The sequence below is a fragment of the Sapajus apella genome, unplaced genomic scaffold, assembly GCF_009761245.1.
Source record: "Sapajus apella isolate SASKATOON/1434 unplaced genomic scaffold, GSC_monkey_1.0 scaffold119, whole genome shotgun sequence".
NCBI lineage: Eukaryota > Metazoa > Chordata > Mammalia > Primates > Cebidae > Sapajus > Sapajus apella.
Window position 1 is genome coordinate 2043246 of NW_022437059.1, and position 22453 is coordinate 2065698.

General features: G+C 49.4%; 1 protein-coding gene and 2 long non-coding RNA genes across 5 annotated transcripts in view; 2 read left to right on the plus strand and 1 right to left on the minus strand.

Moving 5' to 3' along the window:
- KIRREL1 (kirre like nephrin family adhesion molecule 1) overlaps positions 1-22453 on the plus strand; it is a 108728-nt gene that overhangs the window by 4216 nt on the left and 82059 nt on the right. The window lies entirely within an intron of this gene.
- Positions 5063-17145, minus strand: LOC116538374. The gene is made up of 3 exons (XR_004263624.1): positions 17045-17145; positions 8525-8528; positions 5063-5082 (listed from the first exon to the last, which is right to left on the minus strand). It is a non-coding gene; the product is annotated as an uncharacterized LOC116538374 (long non-coding RNA).
- The window catches only part of LOC116538375, a 19855-nt gene continuing 18119 nt past the window's right edge, over positions 20718-22453 (plus strand). The window contains exon 1 of the long non-coding RNA XR_004263625.1: positions 20718-20754. This is a non-coding gene — a long non-coding RNA (uncharacterized LOC116538375). The remainder of the gene's footprint in view (positions 20755-22453) is intronic.

Genomic DNA, 22453 nt, shown 5'->3' on the forward strand with positions numbered 1-22453 from the left:
TGTGTGTGTGTGTGTGTGTGTGTGTGTGTGTGTGTGTGTGTGTGTGTTCTTGGTCCTGGGCTTCAATAGCCCTCTTCTTTGTATCTCTCCTGGAAAGAACTGGGTTGTGGCAGACCCAGGAGGAGAAACCGACCCCCTCCTGGGAGACCTCAGAAAAGATCTGGGGAAGGGATTTGAGGAGAGAGAACAACAGTGGAAGAGGTTGGCATTCGAATGAGAAGCAACCAGAGCTCTTGTGTGAAACAAGGAGGGACACTAGCCCCGAGGTGGCAGCATTTCAGAGTCTGAAAATAATATGGATCATTTATTGAGCCCTGTGTTAATTACTTCATATGCATGATCTAATTTAATCCATGCTACAACCCCCTGAGATTGGCTCTGTAATTATCCCCATTTCATGGATGAGAAACTGAGATTGATTTATTTTTTTTTTAGATAGGGTCTGGCTCTGCTGCCCAGGCTAGGGTGCACTGGTGTGATTGTGGCTCACTGCAACCTCCTTCTGGGCTCAAGCCATTCTCCTACCTCAGCCTCCTAAGTAGCTGGGACCACACACCTGGCTGATTTTTTTTTTCTTTTGGAGCGATGGGTCTTGCTATGTTGCACAGGCTAGTCCCAAAGTCCAGGACTCAAGCGCTCCTTCCACCTCGGCTTCCCAAAGTGCCGGGATTATAGGTGTGAGCTACTGTAGCTGGCCAAGAAACTGAGCTGTAGATGCATTAAGTATCTCTTTGGGATACCCAGCTGATCCCAAAGCCTGTACCCTTCTCCTTTGCCAGATCCTACGTGCCAGCAGAGACTGATGCTGGGCTGGGACCGGAATTTCCCTGGTCCATAGCAGAATGAGAACTAGGAAGAAAAGGGAGTATTACATAAAGGTAAACTCGCTCACATTTTAAAAACAATCCTTTATTCTGAGATTCTGTCCTACATTTGTTGGTGTTGAATTGCTTTTCTTTGATATGATAAATCTAGCCAATGACTTTTTTTCAAGGACTTGGCAAATAAAAAGGTTTATTTCTTCTTTTATTTTTATTTTTTAAAGATGGGGTTTCACCATGATGGCCAGGCTGGTCTTGAACTCCGACCTCAGGTGATCCACCCACCTCGGCCTCCCAAAGTGCTAGCATTACAGGCATGAGCCACCTCGCCCAGCCAAAAAGGTTTATTTCTAATATTAAACACAAATGTAATCTAATATTAAACGACGAATTTGGGAATTACTCTTGTTCCATGCAAGGCTGACTCTTGAAGAGGCCCAGAGCCATACAGAGGCAAGAGATGCACTGAGAGGGGATCTGGGGGAAGTATCCTGGGACCAGGGTCTCCCCAAGTGTCAGCTTTCAAATTTGTCTGGTCCCTAGGTAGGCTGGTAGAATTGGAGCCTAGGGTCTTAGCTGGCTCCTTCCAACTTGCCCGGGGAAGTTTTCAACCCTCCTTCTCAGCCTGTGCCCTGGGGAACTGCCTGACCTGGGGTGGTGAAAAGTGATTGTAGGAGGTCGACTCCATACCAAAGCATCAAAATAACCTTTTATTGAATTCCTACTGTGTGCTTTTCAGGCTAATGTTACTCCCATTTTATAGATAAAGAAGCCACAGTTGAGAGTTTTAAGTAACTTGCTTAAGGGCACACCTGGGGCGTTAGATTCCAGATTCAAACCCTCTTTTGTCTCACTACAAAGCCCCTTGAGTGTCCTTCAACCTGCCCAGAAGAGCCACACCCTCTCTCTCTTAGAGTTCAGGCAGCTGTGGAAGGACAGGAGGAGAGGCTGGGCCTTTTTTCCTTTCCTGGCGCCTCAGTCAGCTCAGCCCTCTTCCCCAGTTCTCAGCCCAGAAATGCCAAGGCCATGTCTATCTCCCTGCCTTGCTTTGATGATCATTTGTGAAGCAAAAGTTAGATGTCAGGATACATGTTTTAATCAGTTGGGCTGGGAGCAGTAAATACTGCCTCTTGTCAGAAGGACGTATGGAAAGCCTCAATCCCACTGGCCTCAGTGGCTCTTGCCTGTAATCCCAGCACTTTGGGAGGCTGAGGCAGGCGGATCACCTGAGGTCCACAGTTCGAGACCAGCCTGGCCAACATGGTGAAACCCCGACTGTACTAATAATACAAAGAAATAGCTGGGTGTGGTGGTGCATGCCTGTAATCCCAGCTCCTCGGAGGCTGAGGCAGGAGAATGGTTTGAGCCTGGGAGGCGGAGGTTGCAGCGACCTGAGATCACGCCATTGCACTCCAGCCTGCGAGACAGGGTGAGACTCCATCTCAAACAAAAAAAAGGAGAGAAAAGCCTCAATCCTTTTCCTCCCACCTTTAGAGTCGTTTATCTTTGTATCTGTATGGGGCTTGGCAATTTTAGCCACTTTTTACAACATTTGATAGAGAGATACAATCATCCTACCATGTAGGCAGGATAGTTGCTTCTCCATTTAATAGATGAGAAAATGGAGACCTAAAGAAGTTAAATAAATTGCAGAGGGGTGGCAGTTGTTCTGGAGGGAGGGGATGGGGACAAATTCCTTAATCTCCACAATTTCTGGGAGATGTTTCCATCTGAGGCTAGAGAAATTTCTCTTCATTCGTCCAGAGGTGAGAAAGCTGTGCCCCTTCCCGACCTACCAGTTCCTGTCTGGTTCCTTCCCAGGGCCTCTGGGCCAGTGTACTTGGCAGTCTCCTGGAGGGTGCTTTGACCTGGAAAAGGATGGGGGTGTAGGGGTGGGTAGTCAGCGGTAGAGGAGAAAGAGGCTGTCATGTCCTTGATCCTCAAATGTGAAACCAGGGAGCAGGAAGAGGCAGTTTCAGAAATCAGGAAGAATAATGGGCTCTCTCAGTGTGAGAGAGAAAGCCATTCACTTCTGTGATGGGCTATTTTGTATTTTGCATATATTAGTAACTAATTTAATACTGACAGTAATTGTTGAAGTTAGGTGTTATCCCCATTTTACAGATGGGCAAACAGGGATCCAAAGAAGTTAAGCAGATGGTCCAAGATGATTCAGCTAGTAAGTGACAGAGCCAGGACTAGAACCCAAACAGGAAGGTTGGGGTGGGGGCTGAGGATAATTCCCAGAAGGACGACTGCACATCTACCTCTTCCGCATTACTGCTGCATGCAAGCGTGTAAATGTAATCTCACTGTATGCATATGCATATGTATTCACACATGCCTTCATGTGCAGCTATCCATGCAACCACTTCTTCTCCCCATACACATCAGGACAGCTGTCTCTCGCCTTTACGCCAGTCCTTTCAGTCACTGGAGCGCTAGTGTGCAACAGTACTCCATTCTTGTGAGTCCGTTTTCTTCTAGCTATAGCAGCCCTCTGAGTCTTTAAAGGCACTGCTTTTTGCCTTGCCTTGCATGCTCTGCATCCTCTCTGATAGATGCACGCACTGTGAGTTATGAAAGTTGAGAGAGAAGCTTGGGGTTCCTCATTCTGTAACACTGGTCCCTCTCCATTCTGTAGCTCCAGCTCAGACCTTCCCACCCCTGATTGTGACAAGGCAAACCTGAGTAAGCTCTTGGAGCATCCAGGATAAAAGCTGCTCAAGCTCCCAGACACCACTGAAGATGACATTTTCCTTTCTTCTTTCTGTCCCTCTTGCTCTCCCTCTATCAGCTGACTCCAAGCTCCCAGCTTGTCCTTCCCTCCATGTTTAATTTATTCAGCCACTTTTATTAACCTCTTGTCTCCAGGGGCTGCAGTCCTCATCCCTCTCTGCCCTCCTTGAGCCCATTTAACAAAATAGGGATCGTATTGAAATAAATGAGCCTTGCAGCCAGCCAACCTCCTCAGGATTAAGGGTTTTAAATCCAGGGGTAGAAATCTCCAGAACTCTCTGGCAAATTCCATTAGCTTCCCAGGAGAGAATGCTGCTGCTACATCATTCCTTTTGTGGTCTGGCTCTGGAAGGTGATGGGAGACTCACCCAGAATGCTGTGGGGCTTGGGTTTTGAGGCAGGGAATGGATAACGGGAACCCAAGGTCTGCAGGTGTACTCGGTGCCCAGCAGAGTTATCCCAGGAGGCTGTGCCATCCTAGGCCAGCTTCGGAATCTACTAGGCATTGGATGCCTTTTCTCTCTGCCCCTTCTGAGGCAGTCTGAGGCATATATCCTCACTGGAAGATGTGTGGGAAGAGGAAGGACTTTGGTTCCTTCCTTCCGTGAAAGAGAATTGTGTGCTTACTCTGTGCAAGGCTCCAGTGTTGCAAAGTGAATAATGTACTATTTCCCCGCCCTTGAGGATCTCACTTTGTGATTTGGGTGCAAATTACTTAATCCCATTTGGCCTCACTTTCTTCTTTCCCCAGAAGGGGAGAATTATTATGTTTTAATCATCAACTGTACATTACTGTATGCAAAACACACTAGTAGGCATTATATGGACTAAAAAATATGACAGCACGCAGCACGTGGTCCTTCCCTTCTGAGAAACTGAGATATACATACAAAAAGACTGCTGGTGGCGCAAGGTGTGGAGTGACTGGTGCTGGGATAGCAGTGTGCAGGTCAGAGCTGGATAGTCCAGAGAAGGGAGTTTGCTGGTGGGCTGAAGTGACCAGGAAGGGCTCCATGAAGGAGGTGGGCCCAAGGGTGGACAGGACATGGATGTGGCAGGAAGAGGGAGAGCATTACCAGACCCACCGGACTTCCTAAACCAAGATGTTGCTGCCAGGATGTGTCGGGGACAGAGGCCAGTTGGACTGAGGATTTCGGTTGGTTGGGGAGAAATAGATGAGATGATCCGGAGTGGTAGATTCAGGACAGACCGGAGGAGGCCTGCTAGAGCCAGGCCAAAGGATTCTTACAAAGACGGCCCCGTAAGAACTAGGGAGCCATGGATTTCTGTTTTTTATTTTATTTATTTATTTATTTTTGAGACGGAGCCTCGCTCTGTCGCCCAGGCTGGAGTGCAGAGGTGCGATCTCAGATCACGGCAACCTCTGCTTCCGGGGTTCAAGCGATTTTTCGGCCTCAGCCTCCCTAGCAGCTGGAACTACAGGCACCCGCCACCACGCCCAGTGAATTTTTGTATTTTTAGTAGAGACAGGGTTCCCCATATTGGCCAGGCTGGTCTCGAACTCCTGACCTTGTGATCCACCCGCCTCAGCCTCCCAAAGTGCTGGGATTACAGGGGTGAGCCACTGCGCTTGGCCAGGATTTCTGTTATTTATTTATTTATTTATTTATTTATAAAGACAGGGTTTCACCATGTTGGTTAGGCTGGTCTTGAACTCCCAACCTCAGGTGATCCGCCCGCCTTGGCCTCCAAAGTGCTTGGATTACAGGCGTGAGCCACCACACCCGGCTTAGGATTTCTGTTTTTTTAAGCAGGCAAAGGATGTGTTTAAAACAGATATAATCCCCATCTCATTTCTCACCAAAGCCTCCCCACCTCTTAACACCACATCTACTGGAGATGCTATAGAAATTTGTAACCCCTCCAATTAAAAACGTGAAAAAAAAAAAAAAAACCCAGATAACGAAGGTTTGGCCAGGCAGAAGTGAACAGAAAATCTTAGAGAAGTATCAGTTCTGCCTTGGGAAGTCTCAGATCTGTGGCTTAAGCTCCAGAGACTTTGGGAGGATGAGGAAATCTTTTTCTCTGAGAATCTTTCAGTATAAGATAAAGATGCCTGGAAGCAGAGTTCAATGGCTCCGCAGCCTGACTCTGAGACCAGCTCTCTGTTACCTGTCCCCACCAGGCTTGGGCCATGTCTACACTGCCTAGAGTCAAGGGGAGCCCTCTGCTTCCATCAGAGGGCCCATCCCGGTTCAGTTCCCTTCAGGGTCAGTTCTGGGCCATTTCCATTGGTCACTGTGGCTTTAGATACATGTGCATTTAGGAGCTGAGGCTAAAGATTCTTAAAACTTCTGCTAGGAAGCGAGCTCTGGTTTTTCACAAGGAATCCTTGGAAGAGGGTCCCACCAGGGGGGTGAGAGGATGTGTTCAGCTTACGAGTGTTGTTTTTTCAAATGGCTGTGCTGGGCCTAGGCCTGGGGATGGAAAGGTAGCTGAGATTTAGTCCCTGTTCTTGAAGCACTCTCAGTATGGTGTGGGAGATGGATGTATAAACACATATTGACAATTTTATAAGATAAAGGTTGAGAGAGAGGTATGTGAAACATGCTGAAGCCTAGCTGTCTAGTGAGGGGGAGTGGAACAGGGAGCCGGGCGGGGGAGGGGGCCACAGATGTGAGGCTGGGGGCTGCGGAGCCTCTGGAATGCGGTGCCGAGAGATATCCAGGCACTGGACAGTCCCCGATTGTACCCCCTGCTCCGGATGGAAGGAGCCGAGGAATCCAAAGGAGTGAGCCCTGGTCCCTCCCAAGGATTATGATTTCCAGGAACAAAGGCAGTTTATATAAAGCACACTTCCCCCAAATCGAATCTCCCAGCCTCTTGGAGAGTCCAGTTCTGTACTCTCCACCCCCCACTCCCACCCAATAGGGCTGTTGCTAAATTAACTTTGTCCTTGTAATCAGCTTAGCTGAGTTTTTGTTGTTATTATTATTTTTTTTCCTCCTCCTTCCTGAATTCTCCCAGGAACAGCCCGGGGCCCTGCTCGCTCCATTACCCAGCATTGTCAGGCCATGAGGTGCTTTTAACTACTTCTTCCCATTCCATTCGCTTAACTGGGAGGTTATTAAAAGGAAAGGAGCAGAGGTGGGCAGGCAGGGCGGAGGAAGAGAGAACACAGCAGAGAGTGAAGGCATTTCAAAGGAGCAGAAACCCAGGGCTAGGCAGGCTGGCAGAATGGAGCCTCTGAGAGAAGTAAAAGTTTTCATCTTGACTCCCGAGTCATCCAGAAGGACATTTCATCTAGACAGTGGGACTCCTGGGTTTTAATCCAAAACCCTGGGCAATTGACTTGCTCCTCTTTGTCTCAGTCCTCCCCGCCACTCCCCTCTCTCCCTGGAAATCTACCAGCTTGACCTCACTGTGGGTTGGGATGGGGGACTCCCAGAGGTCCCACACTCCCCTCATTGCACGACCCTCCCACACACACACTCTGGCTGTGCTGCCAGCGCCAGGACCCTCCAGCATTCACCCCGGGGCAGCTGCATTCTGGATGATGTTGGATCCCAGACTGCCATGCCTATCACACAGCACACATCTGGGAAGTCTCCCTTCACCAGGCAGTGGGTGAAGTGAGAATGTAAACTCACTTCAATGTCAGTTTGAGCCAAATATAATTAGAAAGGAAAATCTCTGACTTTGCAGAAAAAAAAATCTAATGCATTGCAAAGCCAAGTTGACATGACTTCTGGATTATCTGCACCACTGCCGCTCTCCATTTATGCAGAAAATCGAGAGGGGAACCTGTAAAGCCTGTGCCTAAGGGATTTAGTTCGTGCACATTACCTTCGGCTTCATGCCAGGGTCGTGTTTTAAGACTGGCCTCTTTCAACACAACCTGGTTCCTGGAATTGGGGAGTACCTAGAGTGCCCTGGGACCTCCTCACCAGGAGGCCTATGGCAGAGCCAGCCTCTTTCCCAGAGGGGCTTCTCCTGTGTGATCATCACAGAGTCACTTACCTGGAGCCTCAGTTTTCTCGTCTATAAAATGTAAATGATTACATCTATCTCCTTGGGTTCTTGTGAGGATTGAATGAGAGAATCAATATTGAGGAACAGTATCTGGAATACAATAGGTACTCAATAAATTATGTTGTTATTAATATTGCACAGTCCTTGCTTTTTACAGTTCAGTCCAAGGCAGATCTGGAGAAAACAGATAATAGAAATGAGACATGAACAAAAAGGCCAAATACAGATCAGTCTGTTAACGGGGCCAAGGAGGGTGACCAGTGAGGTAGGTCACCCCTGAGCTCTGTTCTCTGGGGTTCAGTGCAGTGGGAGCTTTGGGAGGCAGCACAGTGTAATGGAAAGCACTCTGGTTTAGAAATAGGTCTGTGTCTTGGGTCTGGAAATTGAATGGCCTTTTTCCCTTTGTCAGTGTCAGTTTCCTCATCTGTAAAACAGAGTGATAGCACCCACTTTACCCTTTGTAAGTCCTGGAAAAGCACTCTCAGGACAGTGTAGAGTGAGCTCAACTATCATTTTAAACCCTGTCTTTCAGCCAGGCGTGGTGGCTCACGCCTGTAATCCCAGCACTTTGGGAGGCTGAGGCGGGAGGATCACTTTACATCAGGTGTTTGAGACCAGCCTGGCCAACATGGTGAAACCCCATCTCAACTAAAAATACAAAAATTTGCTGGACATGGTGATGTGTGCCTATAGTCCCAGCTACTCTGGAGGCTGAGGTGGGAGGATCACTTAAATCCAGGAGCAGAGGTTGCAGTGAGTGGAGATCACACCACTGCACTCCAGCCTGGGCCACAGAGCAAGACTCAGTCTCAAAAATAGATAAATAAATAAATAACCCTTTCTTTCCAGATTTCAACCCAGTAGGTTAGAGCAATGATTCTCAAACTTTAACCTGCTTACACAACATCTGGGGATCTTGTTAAAATGCAGATTCTGACTCACAAAGATGGAAGTTCTTTCTGTATTTGCACCCAGCTCTTGGGTGATGCTGATGCTTCCTGTCCTAGGACCCCACCTGGAGGTGTTAGAGGATGCTTTCCTTGGGGAAATAGATCTTCAACGTTCTAATGAGAATCAAGAGAAAATATAATTCATTTAACTGCATTCACTTTTCAGCCAGCTTAGTTGTATAACAGTCCTGATGGATCATTGATTCAGGAACATTGATATGTTCTTTTTTGGGAAGCAGGCTGTAGGACAAGAGAGTGCACAGGGCTGCCAGTGCGCCCATCCTCAACCCCAAGATTGACCTATCCAGGCTCCTCCCTGCCACCTCACAAGCTCCCTGCCTCCCCACTCCACCTTGCCAAGTCTTCATTCAGGCTGCCAGCTGCGGAGTTGAAAAGCAACCTGCTGGTGTGCTGGTGGAAACTCATCCATGCTGGAGCCAGTCATTTCCACTTTTTTTTTAAATGAAAAAGTCCTCATAATTCATCTCTCAATGGGATATGCCAGGGAAAGCATTTTGACAGAACTTCTGGCTGGGGCCTTGACCCTGTTGGCTTTGGCTTGTAAACTGGGTCATGAGCAAGTTGTGTGATTTAGGAAGGAAGGAGGTCATAGACTTAACTGGGTACATGATTTGGGGGAGCCGTGGGGAACCATCTCTGGGCAGGTCAGCACCTCACGCTCACATAGACCTCGCGATCATTCAGCCCACATAGTGAGCTCACTCTCCCTCCTTTCTCTGTGTGCAGAACCCCAGGCTGTAGAAGGAGAGCCACAGGCCAGAGGAGAGACTGCCTGCCTTCAGGATTCCCTTGGTTCTGTGGGAGAAGCCTGGTCCTTACATGCAGGGAATCCTGTCTACTGGGGCAAACAGGAACTCCCATAATTTTCCTTCACCTTCTCCTCTCCCCCCGAACATCAGCACACATTCAGCCATCAGCAAGTGTGAATGAGAACACAGGCAAAGTAGGGATGGGGGTGGGATCAATGTATTGTGCTTCTTAGAACGCAGAACCTGAGGTCAGGAATGAAAGTGGAGTTCCTTAAGAACCTCAAAGTGGACTCTCAAACTGTCTCTCTTTAGGTTGGACTAATTTGAACCAACTCAGAGACATCAGTGTTTGTCCTTTTTCTGAAGAGAAAGGAATTTCATTAGTACTCTCTGCTCACTCACTTTCATTTCAAATACTCCCTGGCAAGCAGGAAGTTCTTCTTTGTGTCTAACCTGAACCTTTACTTCTCCTGCATGGAAATTATCTAATTAGGTGTTGTTACTGAATACGTCTCCAGTCTTCCCTATGTCTGGATAAATAACATTTTCCCCAGTAGGTTTATTTTCTCGTACTTCAAGGCAAAGCTCCTTGTAATAGAGAAGCAAGCCCAGAGAGGTCGTAGGCAGGACTGCCTCCTGGGCCTCATGTGAGCCCGAGAAGTTTATCTTGTTAGGGGTCAGATTTGCTTTCCAGCAAACCGCCAAGGCTGTCCTCCCACAGCAACCCCAGCCAGGGCCAAGAGAAGAGTGTTCACGAGAACCTGGCTGAGTCACCATGCCCTTACCTGTCTAGTTTCCCCTTCTCAGCTGCTCAGAGCAGTGGGGGCTAGAGGGCTCTGGTGTCCTGCCCATCATTTCTAGCTGATGGCCTGAGGGCCCCTCCTCCTCTCTCAATGGGAGCCAGGCTGAGAGCAGTGCTGGCATCTGCTGCTGAAGCCAGCATGTAGGAAAGTGGGCATGGGGGTGATGGCAGAGGTGGGCCTGCCCCACAGCCAGGGTCAGTTTTAGCTTAGGAGCAGGAATATTTTCCTCTTGGAATCATTCAGAGATGTCCTTAGCCCCGCCTTGCCACAATGGATCCCAAGAGATAGCAGTGTACGCAGAGACAGGAGGGGATGGGGTTTGTGTGATGGGGTGCCTGCCTTTGGGGATCTCCTAATCTGATGAAGGAGTGTGGGTATTTTCCTGGGATACTAGACCCTATAAGTGCAAACTCAGCTGTAAACTTGAACTTGAGGCTGGAGACTTGGTTTCTCTTACTAGCTGGCTAATTATAATGGGGGGACATGGGTTCCCATCTCCCTCAGGGTATAAACACCTATAAAGATCATTTAAATAAGGGAAGCTTTTGGACCCTCTTGTGCATCTGCACAGGAGAGGATAGAAAGAGACACTGCAGCTGGGTCATCAGCGAGGGAAGTTTCCTCAGAAGGGCTGAGGGGAAGAGGCAAGAGGGAACGTGGAACCAGGTGGAAGGAGGACTCCGGCTGGCGCCCATGAGAGAGGTGACGACGATTCTTGCAGGAGGTCCATAGAAAGGGTTGGGGGGCCAGAAGGAGGTCGCCCAGCAAGGGCTATGAGGGCCGGAGGGTCCGGAGGCTGAGACCTGCGGTATAGCCTTGTCAAGTGTGGTTCCTGCAGCTTTCACACATGCACAGGCAGGAGAGGACTGGGGTGGAATATAAGTCCTCTGCAGAAGAGGAGCCCATGTGTCTGTGCGGAGAGTGCAGCGTGGGCAGCCTGTCCTCGAGTTAAACTGGGCTCCAGCTTGGAGCCTCCCTGTGGGGCAGCCCGGGTTTGCTCGAGGGTAGTGCACCCTTCAAGGGTAGCAGGCTAGGACAGCCGTGGCCGGAGTCCTGGAAATGCAGCTCACCCGCGGCTGGCCGTCCACAGGCAGTCCCTGTGGCCTGGCTTCTCCCCGCCCCAGCCGGATGCTCCCTGCTCCTGCTGTCCTTCCCTGTCTGTTGGTCTGTCACTCGGCAGGAGTGAAGTGCGCCCTGCTCCTGAAGCATTTGGAGCTTGATAATTTGTGGATTATAGCTAACTCTCGATAAAGATTCCCCTAATTGCTTGGCTCACCTCAGGTTCTATCATCAAAGCAAAGCCGGAGGCCCCCCTCTCGCCCTCCTTTTCTTTTTATTATCTCTTAATTAATCATTCTGGCTTTCACACTTAGCAGATAATTACAGTCTCCTGGGCACGAAGCTCATTTTCATAACCTCCTGCTCCAAGCCGGCAGCTAGGGGGGTGGGCAGGAAGAGGGAGAGAAGGGGAGAGTGGGAAGAGAGATGCTGGAGGAAGGGGGAGAGCAGCGAGAAGAAAGGGACACTTGGGGTGGTGAGGCAGCATGGGAGCCAGGACCCCTGGGCTGCCCAGGGGACTCTGGCAGAGGGCAGGAGGCTGTGCCCCCTGGGAGGCTTCACCTGGTCTGCAATGCTGGCTGCCGGCACAGCCTTTATCCCCTGAGCTCCCTTGGCCTGCCCCAGGGGTACAGCAGGAGGTGTGTATAGGTTGGTGTCCAGAAAGCTTAGTGAAGGGCAGGAGCTGGTCCCCAGTGAAGTTCAGTCAAGAAGGGCTGTGGGCCGGGCGCGGTGGCTCAAGCCTGTAATCCCAGCACTGTGGGAGGCCGAGGCGGGTGGATCACGAGGTCAAGAGATCGAGACTATCCTGGTCAACATGGTGAAACCCCGTCTCTACTAAAAATACAAAAATTAGCTGGGCATGGTGGCACGTGCCTGTAATCCCAGCGAGCCAGGAGGCTGGGGCAGAAGAATTGCCTGAACCCAGGAGGCAGAGGTTGCGGTGAGCTGAGATCGCGCCATTGCACTCCAGCCTGGGTAACAAGAGCAAAACTCCGTCTCTTAAAAAAAAAAAAAAAAAAGAAGGGCTGTGATGAGGAAAGGAAGGGCAGAGCTGCCATCGAAACGGGACCCGGAGACTGGCCTGGGGACTTTTCTGTTTTGGGCAAGCAGGACACTTATCCTGAGGTTTGAGCCAGTGGAAATGACCAGGGAATGATCACTCAGTAGGATGATCAGGTGAAGAGGGGAAGGCCTCACCTTTACTCAGTACCAGGTGGGAGCCGCGCCAAGCCTTTCACAGTGTGCTCATCACGCCCGTTTTAGAGATGAAGAAAACCGGAGAGCCAGTCATTTGTCCAAGTCACAACAAATTCATTCCAGGTCTGTCTAGTTAGTGGTAAAGGTCATGTTCTTTCCAGCCAGTGGCCCGGTCTCCGTGGGGTCAAGCACAGGACAGGACGTAATGGAAAAAGGGAGGGAGGGGACACCATTCCTGCTGAGCCTTCCCCTCTGGACCCAGTGGACGGTCAGCTCTGCTGTCACCTCGAGGCTTTCCTTGGGCTTTCACCCCAGACATAAACCGAAAGGACACCTGTCCAGATGATGAATGGAGAGGCCCAAGAGACAGAAACCTTTGTCTGTGAGTTAGACACAGAGTTGGACTAGGGGACCCTAATCTCTAGTGTGCCTCATGTCTGTCCCTCATTCCTGTTCCTCAGCAGTTCTTTGTGGCCCAAGCTTCTTCAGGTCCCTGAGAAGGGGATGAGGGACGTGGAAAAGTCCTTTCCCTGGGTGCATTTAATTTTCGTTCATGACCCTAGTCCAGTGTGCTTGGATTTTAGAATTAAATGAATTGGATCCTACTTCTTTGCCATTAGCTAGCAGTTAGACCCTAGAATATAAACTCTGAGTTTCAGTTTCTTCATTGGTAAATGGAAATCTTGAAAAGATTGGTGACAGTATATGCAAAACGGAGCCTTTGACCCATGATGGGTGCCTAACAAATGGTGGCTGTTATTACTGCTCCCATTGTTACCGCCATAGGTGAAAGCACCTAGCTGAGGAGAGAGCACATAGAGCAAATTAGTTTCTTAAAAAGTTGGTGAGGGCCGGGCGCGGTGGCTCACACCTAATTTAATCCCAGCACTTTGGGAGGCCAAGGTGGGCGGATCACGAGGTCAGGAGATCAAGACCATTCTGGCTAACACGGTCAAACCCCATCTCTACTAAAAATACAAAAATTAGCTGGGCATGGTGGCTTGTGCCTGTAAGCCCAGCTACTTAGGAGGCTGAGGCAGGAGAATCGCTTGAGTCAGAGGTTGCAGTGAGCGAAGGTCGCGCCACCGCACTCCAGCCTGGCAACAAAGGGAGACTCCTTTTCAAAAAAAAAAAAAAAAAAAAAAGGTGAGGGAGGGAAGGTCCTTTTGTTTGACTTCCTTGAAAAAGGAGGGAGGGCACAAAATTTCTATCTACCGTGTGCTGCTTCTGGCGTGTGCTATTGAGAAAAGTCATGAAGGCTTGTGCCGGCACAATTCTTTCCACAAATTGTCAGTCCAAACTGGGGCTGCCTCTGGCTCGAAGCTCATTGGCACCAAGCTCTGAGCAAAGCTGATCTTGCCTCTGCGGCCTTCCAGGCCTCGGATTGCCGCCTCAAGCCTGTGTGCCGATGGGTTAAACATATCGAGTGTCACATGGCTTGCAACTTCTGACTCAGCTTCTGGTTTCCTGGGCATTACAATAGGAACATCTATATTCAGGAGGCAGTATGGAAAGAGCACTGGGTTGTATTTTAGGTCTGGATGTGGATTTTAGCCCCAGTTGTGCCTCTGCTGGAGCGACCTTACTCAGCGACCTGGGCCTGTTTACTTGTAAAATGAGGTTAATCTCCAAGATTCTTTCTGGTTGCAGAGTTTCCAACTCTTTGCTATTCAGTGGGAGTTCATGAAAAGGACTGGCTCTTCCCAAATGAGGTTCTGGATCTCTCTGATTTGGTTTGTGAGCCAAGGCCAGAGGTACTGATTTCAGAGGGCCAGAGAACAGGTATCCCATGAGCCGCGCTTGCTCAGGAACTAGGGTGGAAGCAAGCATTTCATGCATCTTCAGATCTGGTCTGAACTTGGGGTAAGGAGAGCAGGAGTCACCAACACACACAAACACACACACACACATACACACACACAGTCCTGAGAATGTCCCCAGCACACACACACACACACACACACACACACACACACAAACACACACACACTCTGTTCTGAGAATGTCCCAGCCTGCATTTCGTGCATCTTCAGATCTCGTCTGAACTTGGGGTAAGGAGAGCAGGAGTCACCAACACACACACACACACACACACACACACGCACACACGCACACACGCACACACACACACACACTCTGTCCTGAGAATGTCCCAGCCTGCCCTGGAAGGTGGGAACCTGGACCAAGGGTGTGGCTGCTTGTGTGTGCATGTTGATAAGAGTTTCTCCCTGAAGAAACATGCTCTGGCTTTGCCCTGGACTTTAGCTTTGGTCTATGAAAAGGTTTTGCAGAATCTTGTGGGAACATAAACATTCGGCAGATTTCTTTCCCTGAAAGCTATTTCTTCTCTTTTTCTGGGAACTTTTGCCAGCAAGATCAAGGGCCCTCCACCCTTCCCTCCTCCCTCCCTTTGCCTGAGACACCCAACCCCCTTTCTCCTCCTCTCCAAAATGAAAACAAAGTTAACTGGTGTGTACTGGGAATCATTTCAGAACAAACTGGGCCAGAAGAAAGGAGTAAAGCAAACAGATAGCTCTCCCAAGAGGAGAAATTATAAGAAGTGAAGGGGAGAGAGAGAGAGAAAAAAAATAAGCCAATGGCATCAGTGGTGAAAAGTGAATTCCAGACATTTAAAATTCTTTTGGTTTTAATCATCTCAGAGGCTGACCAGAGCCGAGCTGTGGGGGAAGGGAAAAAATGAAAACCAGGGCTCTCTACGTGGAGCAGGCTGGAATCTCAGACTGTCTGCAAAGACCCCCGGCCTTCCTATGCAAGCTGCTCACTCTGCTCGGCTCAGGCCTCATGACCTCCTGTGTCTGACCTCAGAAGGGTTACGTCCTCCAGAGAGCCCATCCTGACTAACCCTCTCCCTTTATCTCACTTTACTCTCAGTTTTCAAGCACTGACCTTTCGGTTTTCCAGCCGGATTGCAAGTTCCCCAAGTCCCTGGATTCTGTTTTGTTAAAAGCAAAACTAACAGACGACAAACCACAGCCTGTTTCATAATCATGCCTCGGTCCCCTGCCTGAGGGTTGGACCCTGAGAGAAGCCCCAAGGCCTCTTCCTCATCTGTAAAATGGGCTGAAGAGCTGTGCCCAGCCTTGAAGAGCCTCCAGAAGGAACGGGGAGCTGGGAGGAGCCTGGCGCGGGTTCCCCCACTCCGTGTCGTCTCTGTTGGGCACTTCAGGAGTCTCTCAAGACTGCCCTTGTAGGAGGGAGTGGACGCACTTTACTGAGGCCTAGGGGACACTGAGGCCTAGGGGACGTAGGGGGTCGTCTTGTCCCCTTTCTCAGGGGTAGGGCTGGTTGGCAGTGGGTGAAGCTCCTGGACACAGGCGGCTGGGAGACGGGATGAGGGATTCCAAGCTCTTTCCTTCCCTGGGCCGGGATGGGTTTTAAGGTGAAGGAGGGAACCAGGAAATCTTGCCAGCCGTGGAGAGGCAATCAGTGGGAGGCCCCGAGGGCAGCAGGGTGGAAGGAGCCTGGAGGAGAAGCAGGAGACCAGGCAGTGGCCATCAGAACATCGCTAATAGCCACACGCAGAAGCCTCCCTTCCCTGGACTGGGTCCCTGTGTGCTCAGCATCTTCTCTCTGAGCTCCCTCCGCCTGCTCTTCCCGCTCAGTGTTGAGCTCTCAGTTGCCTTCTCCATCTGGAGGTAGCTCCCCGCATTCTCATGACCACCAGCTGTTTCTCCCCGCCCCCACCCCGCCCCCACTTTCCCTCAAACTTTGATTCCTGGGCCTTTGGACTTCGGTCTGTTTTTTATAGTTTTATAGTGTGTCTTCCACCTCCTGCTTCCCTTTCCCAGTAACATTGAAAAATGGAGAGCTGGAGGGTAGAGTTGACCTTAGAATGGGAGCCAGCAGGCCTGGATTTTAATCTCGACTCGTCTTCTTGGACTACTTTCTCTTGGGCAAGACTTGCTTTTTGGGGGCCTCGGTTTATTCAGTAGTAAAATGAAGAGCTCTGTGAATGATGCCTGAGGCCCCAAAAGTGCTTTACAGCTTCTGGAAAAAAGAGCAAGATCTGGCCGGGCGAGGCGGTTCACACCTGTAATCCCGGCACTTTGGGAGGCTGAGGCAGGCAGATCGCGAGGTCAGGAGATCGAGACCATCCTGGCCAACAAGATGAAACCCCGTCTCTACTAAAAATACAAAAATTAGCTGGGCATGGGGACTTGTGCCTGTAACCCCAGCAACTCAGGAGGCTGAGGCAGGAAAATCACTTGAGCCAGGAACTTGGAGATTGCACCACTGCGCTGCAGCCTGGCAACAGAGCGAGACTCCATCTCAAAAAAAAAGAGCAAGATATGGAGTTCAGAGTGCTCAGATTCAAGGACCTATCACCTCCTGCCAGTGTAACCTTGTGCAAGTCACTTCACCTTTTTTTTTTTTTTTTTTTTTTGAGACAGAGTTTTGCTCTGTTGCTCAGGCTGGAGTGCAGTGGCATGATCTCGGCTCACTGCAAGCTCCGCCCGCCTCCTGGGTTCAAGCAATTCCCTGCCTCAGCCTCCTGAGTAGCTGAGATTACAGGCGCGTGCCACCATGCCCACCTAATTTTTGTATTTTTGGTAGAGACAGGGTTTCACCATGTTGGCCAGGCTGATCTCGGACTCCTGACCTCAAGATCCACCTGCCTCGGCCTCCCAAAGTGCTAGGATTACGGCTGTGAGCCACCGCGCCCAGCCCACTTCACCTGTTTGTGGGAGAACAGTGGCATCTGCTTCATGGAGTGATGATAAAGACTGCATTAAATAATGTGCATAGAATGGGTGGCTTGGTACCCTAGACGCTGTGAGCCAGTGGTATATGTTAGCTCTTACTGTTAAATCCTAACCTCTTTTTGGAGTGGTGTAATAAAAAGAGTCCTGGATTTGTTATCAGAGACCTGAGTTCACATTCCATCTTCCTTTCCCACTTTCTGTGTGACCCTGTGCAAGTCTTTTTCCCCAACACTTTATAACATGGAATTCATAAGTCCTGGGATTCATAAGGCTGCGATTCTTGGGGTCTTCCGCAGAAGGGGAGGTGCGTTCTCCTCCTTCTGGTGCTTTGCCCCTCACTGGGAGTTGTGAATATAAGTTAATGTAAAGTCTATGGGGGCCAGGGCCTTTGTCTCAGCCTCCATTATCCCCCTGGTGCATGGGCACTCAGGAAATGTGAGATAAATGATGATTATTGTAAGATACTAATCTATGAACAAAGAACCTGAGGCCCAGAATGGGGAAATGACTTGCTTCAGCTGGACACAGCTGACCCTTTGCTGTAGGGGCTGTCCTGTGCATTGGAGGAGGTTTAGCTGCATTCCGGCCTCCACCCACTGGAAGCCAGTAGCTCGCCAGTCTCCAGGTGTGACAATTTAAAATGTCTTCAGACACTTCCAGACGTCACCTGGGAAGTAAAATTGCCTCAAGTGAGAACCACCGAGCTAACCAGAGGAAAAGCTAGACCTGGAAATCAAGTCTTCTGACTCCTCTCCCGTAGCTTTTCCTAAAATGCCACATTGTTGTCCACTTCTCCCGTTATCCCCCATCCCATAACAGTGAGAGAGAGAGAGAGGTGTGTGTTGTTGAGGACAAAGTATTTTGTCCTCTAGCCCGTTTCAGACATAACTAATTTCCACATAAGTTGTGACTGACCTGTCTGTCCAGGGTTGGGGACTAAGGAAGGAGGCAGGTGGCAAAGAGAGTCACCTGGGCAGTCCACTAAGCGAGTGGACGGAGGCCCTGACTTCCCCTAGAAGCATCTCATGTTTGTGATGAGGACTGCTGGATGACCTGCCACTTCATCACCCCGCGCAGAAAATAAAGCAGACTCCTCGTGATGCTGGACAGAACTGTTTGAGGTGCCTACCGCTGGCTCCCCATTCTCACCTTTCATACCCCCATCCCCCACAGTAGCTCTGAGAGGACCTAGGGCACCATGGAGTACAGTTTGAAAATTACAGATTTATTCCAACCCCTGAACATTACGAACGAAAGCCCAGACTCAGAGGGGAAATGACCGGCTGTCCCATAGCACTGACCAGAACTGCGAGTTCCACGTTAGCCTCTGCCCTTGCTCTGCAACCAGCACGCACACCTCCCTCCCTCGACTGGAGAACGGCCACTTCACCTAGGCTGTCTCCGGAGACCTCCCTGCCTCCCCCTGCCATTCCCCACTGCACAGATCAAAAAGTCCTCTCTGGGCTGTGGGTGGGGGTGGTGACTTAAGGAGCTTACTGTCCATTAATTGCTGGAGGAAGGTGGTGGTCCCTGGAGGATTTTAGGTGACACTGCTCCTGGGACTGTCAGCAGATCCCCCCCCATCTTCCCCAGAGATGCCCTTGTTTTTCAACCTCTGCCCCCATCCCTCCTAAGGGGCCTATTCTTGCTGTCATGGCAACCAAGGGATTAGGACCAGCTTGGAAGCCCAAAGATACGGGAGAGGGCTTAGTAAGAAGGCAGGTGGAAGGAGGAAATGAGAGAATGAGGTGAAGATAAAAAAGCAGATCCGGGTGGGGGAAGTGGAGGGCAATGAGGAAGGTGAAGGGAAGGGGGAGATGAGAGAGAGACCTCATCTAGAGTAAGAGAGAAAAGGGAGGGAGGAGGGGGAGGGACGAGAGAGAGAGAGAGAAACCTCAACTTTTATTTAAAATCAGAGAGCAGTTGTAAGCCTGGAGTTGTTGCCATGGCAACAGCAAAGAAAAGGAGATAGAGAGCTTGTGAAGCGGTGAAAACCCAATAGGGGTAAATGTTTAAAGCCAGGAACAAAAACCATTCAGAGATAATTAAGTAACCGGCTGCAGGTTCCACACTCCTGCCCATTGTCCGGGACGCGCCTGAGATTCCAGCCTCCTTCCCCCTCTCGCCTTCTCCCACCCTTTTCTCCCTTCCCCTCACTCACAAGGATTTCAGAGCAGCTGCCAGGGAACACGCGACCCTCCCTGTGATCTTTCCTTTAGCGAGGGACTGACCTGCTTCCTCCAGTCCCAGCTCCTCAGACCAACGCTGGGCGAGTTTTCTCTCCTACACTGTTAAGAAAAATATAGTCTTTATGGCGAGTGGGGGGAAGGAGGCTTTGGTCAGATAAATGGAAGAACTTCTTGATGCTGAGTTACTAGATGGATAACTAAGTTGTGGACTTCTTCCTTCCTTGGATATGGCAGGCAAGGCCATCTGTGTGAACTGCGGCCCTCCAGGTCTCTTAATTGCTGGGATTCTTGGGGTCTTCCTCAGAAGGGGAGGTGCGTTCTCCTCCTTCCAGTGCTTTACTGGGGCTGCTTAACTATCTTTAATGCTACCGCTAATTCCTTTTTGAATGCTTCTTAGGATTTTTCCAGCAGGCTTAATCTTCCCAAGCCTCAGGATGGCCAAAAGCTAAGCTGATATTTGGGAGGGTTAGGTGTACTCTGAAGAAATTTTTTTTATGCCAAAGTCCTTTTTTCTTTTTGAAATGAGTTTCATAAAGTCATCTTACTCCTACCCCAGACATCACAACAGCTGGCTGGCCCCTCACCTCCTCTCCTTAGGGAAATCATCTGTTGAGTCCTGCCATACCTTCAATGTCTCCTAAGAAACTGTGAATATCAGAGGGGGCTGTGATGTCCTTTTCTTCCTGTCATCTCCGATGCAGTTCTGAGCTAGGGGCCAAAATAGCTAAGTAAGAAGAGTCCTGGTTCGCACCTGCGGCACTCCCACGCTTCTGCCGGCTGTTATCACCCACCTCCAGTCCGTTCCCGCATTGACTCTCAATTTTATCCTCCCACTAAGCCAGACCACTGGAGAGTTGCGAACCAAGACGGAAAGGTTTTCGCCCCTTGAAGAATTGCTTTTACTGAACTGAGCATTTGGTGCTGTGCCACCAGCCTGCACTGAGGAATGCTTTAAGAACAGCCCGGGGAGACTCCTTATTGCATTTATGGTAGGAATGTTCTCCAGGACACGGTTCAACACATCGCCGTGTCCTTTTATGAGGATCCTTGGGAGAAAGTTTCACAGCTACTTTACCTAAGCCTGTGGTTCATTTTTATTTTACGGATACTGTAAATTGTGTCATGAATTTCGAATTTTTCCTCTTTGCAATGGCTGCTTGGAAGCTCAGGGCTAAACCTTGTACTTCATCTGATGAAGCGCTTAGGATCTTTTTTTTTTTTTTTTTTTTTTTTTCCTAAGACAGTCTCACTCTGTCACCAGGCTGGAGTACAGTGGTGTGATCTGGGGCTCACTGCAACCTCTGCCTCCCAGGTTCAAGCGATTCTCCTGCCTCAGCCTCTAGATGGGACTACAGGTGCACACCACCACGCCCAGCTAATTTTTGTATTTTTTGTAGAGACGGAGTTTCACCATGTTGGCCAGGATGGTCTCGATCTTTGTACCTCATGATCCACCCGCCTTGTCCTCCCAAAGTGCTGGGATTACAGGCGTGAGCCACCGCGCCCGGCGTGAGACACTTAGGATCTTATGGCATATGTTTAGTATATTAGTTTTACCCCAACCTCAATTTACTTCTCCTGTTTTTAGTCTCTTTCCCTGCTTCCCTAATCACCACCATTCCCATCCCATTGTCCAGTTTCTTGTTTTTAGTATCATTGACCGAATCTATGTATGCTGCTTCAGATTGTCTATGGAGCAAGTACACTAATTGAGTTAAGATCTATAAAACATACAGCACAGTGCCTGACAAAAGAAAGCAAAGAAAATGTCAACTACTATTTTAAGTAAATAAATAATACAAATTGTTTCTCATCTTTATTTTAGAGACGTTGTAAATACAGACCAGAGACTGCAGAAAGCTAGCCAGATCAAAGGCCGCCAATTAAAGGCAGTAAATATAGTTAACTCCCAGTTGACCCAGTAGAAGGGAGAGCCTTGACATGAGTAACACCCAGCCACTGATTTTTTTTTAATCTTTTTTTTTAACTGTGGGATACATCATGGTGATAATAATGATGATAAATAATCAGATTTGCCTTGCTTATTAGAGTTGACTTGGTCTGCTATTTAAATGAGTTTCTAATTCCCTGCTCACACCAGACTGACAACCGAAACATTCTGGGTGGCAAAGGGAATCAGCTTGCCTGGGATTAAGATTTTTTCATGGATAATCTCCAAAGTGAGGAACCTATGTGTGAGTAATTGAGAGCTGACAGCATTTCGCTGGATCAGTTTTGCCTAGTCAGACAGGGAGAGAACTAAGCCCAGGAAAGACAATAGGGTAAAACTAGAGGAGGTTGACAGAGTGTGACTTCTATTTCTCAGCCTGGCTTGCACAATCTGCCCTAGCTCAGGTGAGGCTGGCCTTGCGTTCTTTGTCTCTTTCTTATTTGCTCATTTCCAGCCAACCTTTTATTTGGTCCAAGGGTAAAAAGAAAAAGAAGGCCGGGCACGGTGGCTCACGCCTATAATCCCAGCACTTTGGGAGGCCGAGGCAGGTGGATCACGAGGTCAAGAGATCGAGGCCATCCTGGTCAACATGGTGAAACCCCGTCTCTACTAAAAAATACAAAAATTAGCTGGGTATGGTGGCACACACCTGTAGTCCCAGCTACTCGGGAGACTGAGGCAGGAGAATTGCTTGAACCTAGGAGGCGGAGGCTGCGGGTGAGCCGAGATCACGCCATTGCACTCGAGCCTGGGTAACAAGAGCGAAACTCTGTCTAAAAAAAAAAAAGAAAAAGAAAAAAATCGCCATGACATCTCTGTTTTGCTCAACCCCGCCTTCACTGAGCATTATATGTTAGGCACTGTCAGGTCCCTGCGAAGCTCCCTTTCCTGCAGAGGATGGGTTCCAGCAGAGATGCTGCTCAGTGCAAGCAGCCCAGGAAATGGGCATCCCCACCACCCCGCAAGTGCTCCTCATTTTCCTCCTTTCCTGCTTCCTCCTGTGTTTCTCAAGGACCCTCTTCCTTTCACTCTTCTCTGTTGTTCCTTCAAGGTCTTTCCAGCCCTTCTTCGTTTTCTCTCCTACCCTCTCTACCTCTCTCTCCTTTTTAAGGTCCTTCTTTTCCTTTCACATTTTCTTTTTTTTTCTTTTTTTTTTGAGACGGAGTTTCGCTCTTGTTACCCAGGCTAGAGTGCAATGGCGCGATCTCGGCTCACCGCAACCTCCGCCTCCTGGGTTCAGGCAATTCTCCTGCCTCA